The sequence below is a fragment of the Pinus tabuliformis genome, chromosome 7 (genome assembly GCF_031772625.1).
Source record: "Pinus tabuliformis cultivar Carrire ecotype Pingquan chromosome 7, CPIR1, whole genome shotgun sequence".
Lineage (NCBI taxonomy): Eukaryota > Viridiplantae > Streptophyta > Pinopsida > Pinales > Pinaceae > Pinus > Pinus tabuliformis.
The window spans coordinates 904,930,591-904,942,174 of record NC_142293.1 but is presented as its reverse complement, the minus strand read 5'-3'; positions in this window follow the sequence as shown (position 1 = coordinate 904,942,174).

Genomic DNA, 11,584 nt, shown 5'->3' with positions numbered 1-11,584 from the left:
GGGACCACATAGGTGGATGCGGAGGGAATCTCGTGACACCTAAGGCAGACGTTCTATCATGTTCATTAGTACTTCTGGAGGGTACTCTTGCGAAGCTCGGGTACTGACACTGGAAAAAGTTTTTGTCTGGGGTCAACATAACTATTTCTGTTACCTTCACTGGTAGGCTTGGGTCGTTATTATCCCAAACTATCTTTGGAAGGTCCCTAACTTCACTTTCTAGTATTTTGGTGTCCGGTCCTCATTACCTAGAGTGGAAATACTTGGAAGTTACTTGATTGGTTGCATATTTAGGGAATTTATAGTCTATTTCTCTTTTCTCTTTTTATTTAGTTGGCTTTAGGTGGATTTGTCTTGTCACTTTCTGACCTTAGATTCTAAATGACTGACCTACCACTCCACCGATCTTGAAAGGATTTTGATATTTCTTATTGAAAGTTGTGGAGTTTCCTCCTTAAGGGAAAAGGTTTTGATTGTGCATCTCTATTCCTTGGAAAGTCATTTGTACATTCCCGTAAGGTAAGGATTTGAGAATAAATTTGGTATGGCCAATATTAATGTGGAGGCCAACCAAGGAACCCTTCCAAAAGGGGATCCTTGTGCTTTTCCTTTCTTTGGAAACATTGGTACCCGTTGATGGCCACTTTGAATATTCCTAGATTGAATGTTGGACTACCGGTATGGCCGTGGTCCACTTCAAATATTCCAGATGTACTTGAAGCTTCTCAGATGAATGCTTTATTTCAAGGGAATCAAATGGGTTTTAATTGTTCATATTCTTCAAAAGAGAAATCTAGGATTCCTCTTTCTCCTCCCTCTTGTAATAAGAGATCTAAAAATAAGAGAAAGAGGAAGAAGAAGAGGAAGAATAGTTCTATCCATGAATCACCACCAACCTCTACTAGTCATGTTGGAGATGAGATTTTAGATGCTACGAGTCACACTGGGGGCATAAGTCTAGTCACTGTAAGTCATACTAGCAATGAATCATCACCAACCTCTGCTAGTCATGTTGGAGATGAGATTTCAGCCACTGCAAGTCATGTTGGGGGAATAAGTCTAGTCACTGCAAGGCATACTAGCAATGGGTCACCTACCTACGTGAGTCATATTTATGTTGACTCACTTGCTTCTGTGATTAGGGCTGGGGACAAAAATCTTATCTCTCTTGAGAAAGAGCCACTAACCTTTGCGATACTTCATGTTAGCGACTCTCCACTAGCCATTGCTATTCATGTTGGTGGAATGGATGTTGATCAAAAACTTAGGCGTAGAATTTTTAGGCCTAAGTTCCCTTGTAAGATACACAAGGGAGACCATCTTACTCATTTGTGCCCTATTATTCTAGTGGTACAAAAGATATTGTCCGAATCTGAAGGTTCTTCTACTCCTGAATCTGTTATGGTTTCTCAATAGTCTCATCAACCATTCATTGATGATGTGGTTGAGCCGGTGCAACCTCTAGTTGATTCCACTCCTCTTTTGGGGGATGAAGTGCCTAATAATAGAGTATTCTTGATTTTTAGTACATAGTTTTCTGGTCTAGGGGGCATTCCGGTCTCTTTGAATGTACTCCCTCCAAGTTCTAGGAGTGTCTCCTTTGATTGGGATAATCTTCTTGAGCCTCGTCTTCCTTCTTCTACACCTTTCTAGATAAAGGTTAGATTTAATTCCACAAATTTCTATCGATGTATGGTGGATGAAGGATCCTATGCAAGTATTATATCCTCTTTGACTTGGAAAGCTTTGGGTTCTCCAAAGTTGTTGGCAACTAATAGTCAGTTGTTAGCCTATGATAGAAGACCTAGTGAATCTATGAGTGTTCTTCCTTAATTTCCTATTACTTTAGGTGGGAAGACTATATTACTTGATATGATGGTGGTTGATCACCCTTTAGACTTTAATATGCTACTTGGTCATGATTTTGTCTATGTTATGAATACTGTGGTGTCTTCACTCTTTCGAGTGATGTGTTTTCCTCATAACGGAAACATTTTCACTATTGATCAGCTTGCATTTGATAATCACACTCCTAGTTCGAATTTACTACAGAATACCCCTTGGTATGTTCCAAGTGTTCAGGTAGACTCTACCTGGACATAGGTGAACTATGTGGCATTGAACCCTCAATGTTAAATTGCTTTTGAGAAGGATCTTCAAACTACTATCTTCCTTCTTGGTGCTTGGTCACGGCAGTTGACCGAGTGATTTCTTCTATGGGGATATGGGACCCCTTAATTCCCTCTTTGGATCATTCTAGTTCTCATGATTTATTGGAAGTTGATTTGCCTTCACAGGAGGAACTTTTTGAAGTCATGAGCTTTAGCTACCAAAGGAGTCCTTGGCCTAAGCCCCGTGAGGGGCTTGTCCTAAAGAACTATTATGCGTAAGCCGCAAGGCATTGTACATATAAGGTACACATTTTCAAGTTTTGTATTCTATAACAAAATATTTATCGGAAGTTTATATATGGGATGTATTAACTTCTTTTCTAGTGTTCCTAATTATGTCTACAGAAGTTGAAAGACTTTTCCTTTGGGAATTTTTATGGTTGATCCACTCTGACAGGTCTTGGTTCTGGAAACTGACATACAAGTTAGGTTTTTCACCTGCATTCTACATTTATCAGTTTCCTTTCCCATTTTGGCCTTAGGATCAACCCCACCAAGTTTTGACTTAGAACCTTCTCATTGCTTAGAAGTGTCATAACTTGTGTGTTAGAGCCTCCCTTATCATGGGCACCCTAGATAGTACCTTGTTGTCACTTGGCACCCATGCTAAAATTTTGTTCTTAGGCTTGGGAGTCCTCTTTAGTCTCGCCACGACTTTTGCGATGAAGCTTCATTCTCTTAATTCTTCGCTATTTTTCTAGCTTTATACCCTAGAGGCTCCTTTGTGTTGAGTTGTACTGCAGCATTGCATGTTGACTATTTGTACCTTTTGGCCTTAAGCCGGCTTCACTTGGACTCATGTATAAGCCACTTTTTAACCATGTCTTTCTACAAAATCAACCTTGAAATCACTTAGCCTATGCAACATGACACCATTTTCCCATGGAAAGAACATTCCTTTGAGTTTCATTAACCAATTTTGTCACCTTTCATTGAGCATAGGAATTTTCCCCTCCTAGGAACTAATGCATCTGTATTTAGACACTCATTCTTTCCATTGTACCATAGGCATTATTTTATTATTTTTTTAGGCTTTCTAACTATGAAAAAGACAAAAAAATTAAATATTTCAAAAAGAATGGGAACAAGACATTACTTCCATGATTGATGGCAGCTAGAGTCTTTTGTATCACCCTTTAACAAAGCACTCAAAATTAAGTATTTCCTCCATTGGGATGGGCTTTAGTATGACATAGGAGAACCTTAACCTTGTTATTGAGTTAATACTCCTCTGGTTGGTTATTTATTCCAATCATATGGAGAGTTTGTTTGTGCCTCTTGCATGACAAACTTATACAAAGTGATCATATGCTACCATATTATCACATTTGGGTCGTGCTTTTGTTCAAGGGAAGTAAACCTGAGTCGGCCTTTCTGTGGTGTCCCTTGACTTATTATCAGTCAACCATCCTTGGTTGTCGGAGTCATGTTCACTATCACATCAACTATTTGGTTCTTTTCTCGTGTTGGTTTAGGAAGGTCTCCATTGACTTCTTGCTAACGAGTCTTGCTCTTATTGACTATGACAAATTTCTCTAAGAGTATACCTAGAGCCGCACCTTGGCCCTATTTTCATTATTGATAGGTCACCTTGTGATCGACATTGATTAGTATCATGGGTCTTTGACTGAGTGGTTTCCCTTATGTTCGACGTCAGCTTTCATTATCACACATTGGGATTCGCACAGTACCTTGGTTTCCATTTGACCCTATTGGTGGATTCCTCGCCTCCATGTCAACTTTCATTATTGGTTGGTTCAAAGGGTTTATATAGTGCACTAGATACATCTTGTGTACGCTAGAAACGTGCTTTAGTTTGGTTACTACATCTTTCTTCGTTTTATTCCTTCCACATTATTGGCCTATGGGTTACATTCGTGCTGGATTGATGAAGGATGCCTTAATGCCTTCCTTCCAACAAATCTTTTCCCATCAACTTCAACTCATTGCTCTGGGAACAAGGTCTAGAGTCCATTTGGAAGTACCTTAGCGTTTGCAGTCATCAATCATAGACTCCTTCGCTATCGATAGTGGGAAAACATCATTGTCTCCTAATTGATAGATTCTTTCAAGTGTTCGACTTCAACTCATTGTACTGGGTACCTTGGCTCTGATTATCATTATCAGTGAGTAGTCTCGTGTTTGTTAACGATATACATCAATGACCAGTAATCAAACAATTTCTCACATGGTTGACTTTAGATAATTTATTCCCATTGTGTAGAAATGTACCACGACAATCGGTGAATACCTCGAGTTTGCATAAGCATTTGTTGGTTCACTTGCCAGTCCCTCCTGTTTCTGCCAGTGACACCATCCACCAAATATGTTGCAGTTCGTTACAACGACATCCTATATGTTGGAACCCAAGTTGCGTGTGATACCATTTGTTCCACTATTTGACTTGGTACTTTTTGGATCAGCTTTATGACTTCAGTGATCAGATTTCTACTTTAATATCATTGATCAGTTTCTTATATGTGATATTGAGACATGTACTTCTATGGATATGATCAGATGATCCACTATGTATTTTAAATCTTTTTATACTTGTATATGTATTGGATCTACTTTTGTATTTGATATGTGGACATGCTTTATTATCTTTGAGCATGTGTATGCCCACCTCAGACAACAACTCTCTTTCTAATCTCTTTCATTGGCTTGGTAGGCTGAAATATGGTGAACTCCTCTAAGGTCTTGGCATTATTCCTTCTATACACTTAATACGTTTCGGCTATCATGTACCCCTTCTGACCTCATATATTAGGGGCATATGTTATAGCACCATTTACAACCCTTGGTATATTTGATGCTCTGTGTTATGGCCTAGGGAAATCCTTCCTTTCTAGACTTGGTCCAAATTCTAAAGAACGATGTTTTAAATCCCATATGCTATTTTGTCCTGTACAAAGAGCGTGTACACATGGGTCAGTCTATACTCAACCTGCGTATATGTGTTAAAAGATTAAAAAATATATTATCTCCTTAAATTCGGGTGGAGTTTACAAGTTTTACCTATTACTCACCTACTATAGCCTTTGGCCCAATTGTTTCTCAACTGAAAAACTAATTTGGAGAAGTATAAATAGACCTCCATGGGAAGGCCTAAAGCAGGAGAAAAGATTAGATATTGATATTATAGTTGATTACATCCCTGATAAGGTCTGAAGAAATCCCTGTGCCTTCTGCACTCCCAAGTCATAGGAAGCCTCTGTTTCCTTCCTGAGATGTCCTTCATCCCTTTATGGCATCCCTTTGTATACCTATGGAGGAGGATTGCTGAGGCCTGGGTAGGGCGGATCTAGAGGACGGTTTCGCTTCGAGCTGGCAGACGACTCAGGTTGTAGTTCTTCCATACTTTCTTTAGTTTACATCAATAAATAGGCACTATCTTGTTCCTAAAGTTTATGATCTTAAGGCATTAATCTATGTTATCATTTGCTTATGAAATATTATGTTAAGGCTTATTTGCTTACATGCTTATATGACCTAACACCTATATCATGAACATGCTTTCTATTACTATTGGTTTACATGATTTTCTTGAATGAGTTGCATGTTCTAAGTCATTGGAAGAAGCATAGGGGTTGGACCCTATGTGAAAAACCTCAAATGTAGGACCTCTGGGTAATACCTCTTCTTCCTACTTCAGTAGTTTCAGTATTAGGACTGTTTGTTTGCATGTCTATTTATGTTGTATGCCCTCCGCTCTGTTGGGGTTCTCAACCCAAGACCCTAAGGTGATTTTACCTGTAACAACATGCACTCCATTACATCATGACAACAAAGGAAGGATGAATTGTATGCTGAACATATAGTGTCGATACTTCTTAAGTTTGTACGAACCCTAGGTTGATAATTAATGTTGGTAGCCTTGGGAGTTGCAACATTCTTGTTGCAATATCGAGGCTCATCCATGGGTGAGGGTTAAGACCATAGAGTCTCTACAACAAATGCCCGGGGGGAACAATGATGTCAGGATAAAGAAGACACTATAGGCTATAGGAGAAGTATGAATGAAATTAATAATAGAGAGAAAGAAAACACTATGTGCAGTGGTGAAAAGTGCAATCTAACCATTATGTAGTTCTATTATAATTCAAGTAAGCTCATCCTATAAACAAAAAAATGACTCCTAGCCTAAAGGTAAACTACATCTCAAACAAACCCTAGTACTATGTTTCTTATGGCCTTCCAAAAAACTTCTTACTTTCTAGACCTTATATCCTCAAGAAAAACTATTGAGTGAAAGGTAGGGTAAGAGGGATGGTTGCTTCCCAAAACCACCCCTATAGGGTGTTTTGATCCTAGGAATGGAAACTAATGTTACCTTCATCCAACGGGGGTAAGTGAGTCTCATCTTCTGGGTGTTAGCTTTGAACCCAAATTGTTGACCATGGAGTGGGAAGCTCCAAGGAGAACTTCCAGTATCCTCAGACTAAGCCCTACCCCTTTTAATGGTTTTCTATCTCAAGCATCAGGTTTGACCATTGGATGATGGAGGATCTTAAATCTCCCTAATTGGAAAACCACTATGTCTCATTGTACAATTATTGGTGGGTGTTATTGGTATGCATACCCCAACAACCCTAACCTAGCTAACACTGAAACAAATCCCTGTGATTAGATTCCTCTTTAGCTCCCTTTTTTGTTTCCATTGACTGTTTTAGTGTATTTTTATCCACTTTTTGAAAATTCGGTGTTATTTATGGGATGGTGCTAATTTTGGCATTTTTAATGTCAAGCATAGACAATAAGCACTAAAGTAGGCACTATTTAGCATATAATTTAGCACCCAATTTAGCCTCTCCTTTAGCTCTTAATGTAGCTTCTTGTCACAACTTCCTCTGTAACGTCTTATTTTTCTCCTGGTTATTGCATTTTTTTTATCATACATTTTAGCTTCCTTTTTAACTTTCTTTGTAGCTTGCTCTATAGTATTGTATTTTTATGCCCATTATGGCATTGGATATGACTTTTTCTGTTACATATGCCACAAAAAACTTTTTTAATTAAGTTGGGTGGAGGAGTGTATGGTAATCCAAATTTAGTAATTACTGTCTAGCATATGCACAATACACAGATCCTAAATTAGTAATTACCCACTTCCACCCTTACTCCTTTTTTCATTTATGAAAATAAATGTGAATACTCATAAATTAGTCCTAATAGTTGTCATTTATCATTGAAATATTGAATTCATTGAAATGGTGACCTTAATTATTCCCTACCCATTTCCAAATTTCATTCGACTGATATTCTCTACCCAAATGTTTGTATTTACCAAGTGCCACCTTATAACAGTCTCTAAACAGTTCTAAGTAGTAACAGTCTCTAAAAAAACCATGGGAGGAGTGCTTGTCTATCATGAACCAGACTCCATTGATGTGCTACTACACCACCTAGAAGCCCTAGAAATATTTAGAAATGCAGGGTGGTTAGTCTACTTTGAGAAGCTGCAGGTTTTCAGGGAACAAATTTCTATGGAATTCACAAAGGCTTTACACGAGAAACATTCAGAGGTTAGAGTACTCATAATTATTGTTACAAAGGACATAATTTCCAGTGTGATAGGTTTACCTTAGATAGGGGCTTGCTAGTTTTGTAGGAAAATAATTATTCCAGCAGCTATGGAAACATTTTTACAATGAGGAGAGGAAGTGAGAAAGGGGAGAGGTATTGATAGAACATCCCCTCCTCTCCCTTAGGATGATGTGGATTTATTTATTCATATTAAGTTCATTACTTGTGAGGGACATTTTTCAATAGTATTCAATTATCATTTTCAGTTATTCACACATTTTCATAATGGACAACTAATAAATTTTCCCTCTTATTTGCTAAAATGTTTACAACATATGGAAAAGTATCCGATGCATATGACTCTGCTCATGAAGTAAATAGCTCTAGTCCAATATTTTTCATTAAGATGGTTTCAAAAGTACAAAAGTGCAAGCTTCCAAATCCTTCTTCACAAAACTTGAAGATGCTGATCTAGTCATTCTACTAAGACAAAGTTTAAAAGTACAAAAGTGAAAGCTTTTAAAGAATTTATTTATAAAATTGGGGACCTTTTCTTCATAGAAATGAAAGGGTTTATATAATAAAAATAAAGTACAAAAATAGATATTACATGGAAGTTCTGAGGAGGTTTAAATAACTCATTAAAATAAGTGATAGAAATACAAAAATAGAAATTGTTGCAATGACAAGCTCAAGAATGTAATGGTGTCTACTCTTTCATTCGTTGTATGAGCTCATAAATCTCCATCATCGGCTTAACCTCAGGAGGCTGACTTGTCCTCATGTGCAACTTGTTGGGTGCAGGAATTGCACTTAAGCAAACTCCTCAACACTTAATTGTCAACCCGGGGGATTCGTAAACTTAGAGACGAAGCACAGGCAATGCCAGAGATGGTATGAATATTTATAATGTCAATCCCTACTTTCTTTAAAGGAAAGATTGTAGAATCAAACTAAAGAAAGAAAAAGGGCAACTTGAACCATCAAAATAATCTAAGACTGGAACAAGGAAGAATGCAGTTGCAAAAGAGATTTAGAAATAAAGGAGCAATCACTCTAGCTGACTATTGATTAGATATTGAGTGTGTGTTTTTCTTTAACAAAGACACTTTAGAAGTCTCAACAGATGGGCCCTTCAAACCTACTTATATAGAGATTTCCTTCTTGCACTAATCTATCTTGCATTGGTGCAGTCTACTTGCACTAGTGCAAGAACAGAAGTTTATGCAAAGGGTATAAATGGTGTCTGTACTGAAAGTGTTTTCCTTCGTGCAAGGGCTTGAACTTTATCAAGTTCAGAGCACTCAGATCCCGTGGAAAGAAACTGGCTCGTGAACCAAATCAGAGCTTCTTACACTTAATATTTAATTCTTGAAATAAAAGCTTAACTACTGCAAGTGTTGTGAAATCAAATTGCACACGTAAAAATGAATGTTTCCAATTCTCACAGAGTGCAGAAAATAAAGAAACAATCCTTACAATTTATCCTATCATGAAGCATTAATGAAAGCAAGAAAACTGTTGGAAGTAAACTAAAAAGACTTACTACATCACACCAACGTGCACTGGTGTAGGTTCATTTCTCCTGCTTGTACCAAGCGGGAAAACCAAATCAAACAGAACTGCAGAAAGTGAATAGCACACCAACGTGCACTGGTGCAGGGTGATTTCTCCTGCTTGGACCAGGCGAGGAAAACCAAATCAATCAAACTGCAAGAAATGAATAGCACACCAACGTGCACTGGTGCAGGGTGATTTCTCCTGCTTGGACTAGGCGGGGAAAACCAAATCAATCAAAACTGCAGGAAATGAATAGCACACCAACGTGCATTGGTGCAAGGTGATTTCTCCTGCTTGGACCAGGCGGGGAAAACCAAATCAAAATCAGATGTAGGAAAATAAATTCTAACTACTTCACACTGTGGATCCGCTTTCATTCAAACAGGAATTCATGTGCTGTACATTAAAACACACTTAGCAGTATAAACATGAATTACAAGAACAAAAATAGGGTAAACGTGCTAGGTTGGCTGGGCCCTAGCCAACCAGTGCGTTTCCATTTTTAAATCAAAACACTGCTCAACACTTTATCAATACATCAACTTTTAAACAAAAATACGATTCATGAAAACATAAGGCGGAGCTCCTTTCTTATTAATTCATAGAGGCAAATACATGCGTGATTACACAGTCCAGCCCAGATTTGGGTGATAACAAAAATACAAGCCTATTACTGCCTTCCTGGTTATATCTCTGTTCTATACAAACTTATCAGAACTGTCTCGTCCTATTTACATTTCACATTATATAGATCCTTGGCCGAAGGCCAAAAGGATCGTTTAACTGATTACATAACTAATATGCAGAAATTAGCTTTCGACCTTCAAAATTAGGCAATTTAACAAAACTGGCCATAGCCAATGTCCAGTTGTTCGTTCTTCATAAATCTGATCTCAGCTACCTTTAGATTGCCTTGCTGTCGTAGCTGGAGCTCGGCTGCCTTCAGATCTAACCTGTTGTCGTGGCTGAAGCGGCACAAAACAAGGTGGTGATCAAGGAGGTCCAGATTTGCTGTAAAGATTCGCTGTGCTAGCACTGGTGCGAGATCCGATCCTGCACTAGGATCAGCAGTCATGGTAAGCACTTGACTATCAAACAACATTGGAGATATTGATAAGTTGCAAGAGTGATTATAAGCAAGAAATCATGTAATAAATAATTAATTAATGCTAAGTTAAGTTAAAAATATGAAATATAAAGTTCATGCGAAATATGTCATCATTCTTGGACTAGTGCAGGATGAGGGTGTGTAAGAGAAGTAAAACAATGGTAAATGGTCATGATTTAGGAAGGGAAAAATGGTAAAAAAGGAGCAAATTTGGGGGCTAACATCCTCCCATCCCTAAACTATTGTGTGTCCTCACATAACTCTTTACCTCTGCAAAAAACTTCAAAAATTTAAGCACTCCCTGCTCAATCCTGCTCTGGCATATTGTCATCACCGTGCAAAGTTTCAGACTTCTTCTTTTTGGCGCTTTTTAACATCTTGGTCACCTTTTTAAGCCGCCTGAAACATTGCACAGCTCGGTACTTCTAGAATTTAACTTCCCTTTTCTTCTTCTGGATTTCTGCTGTCAATTCTCCTCTGTTCTGTTCTTTGTCCTCCTGTGCTTTGGCTACAAGCTGCTCTAAATTATGTAGTTTGGAGTTCTAACTCAATTACCCGAGCATCAAGAGTCACCAATTCCTTCTCTTTTCCTATTTCGGCAGGAGCTATGTCTTCCTCAGGGAGCTCCATATCTGCCATGGTTACATTAGGAAACTCTTCTCCCTTTGGCCCCTTTTCTTTCGGTTCCTCCTCCTCTAGTTCTTCTTCTTCCGGTTCTTCCTCCTTTGATTCTTCTTCTCCTACCTCTCCTTATCCTGCTTCTTCTTCAGATTCTGCCTCTTCTTCTTCTTTTTTTGCTTCATCTTCTGTAGGGTCTACCTCTTCTTTTTTGGGTTCCGCCTTTTCTTCTTCGGATTCTGCTTCTTCTTCTTCTGTGGGTTCTTCGTCGTCTGGTTCTTCTCCCTCTGTCTCTTCTTCTTCTACTTCTTTGTTTTCTGCTTCTTTCTCTGGTTCTTGCACTGGTTCTTCTTCCTGTACTGGTGCAAGAGGGGATTCCATGCCCTGTGGGGATTGTGGTTCTTTGCTTTCATAAGAGACTCTACTCTTTTTCCAGGGCTTCTTGATAAAATCGGCCAACAGGGCATCATCCTCAACCTCTACAATCTTGGTTGGGTTTGCAAGGACCGACATGTTTTCCTCTTCGGGGGTCAAATTGGTCTCTTTAGCTGGTGTGCTAGCTGTCTTCTCATTTGAAGGTGAAGCCTTCTCTACTTGTTCA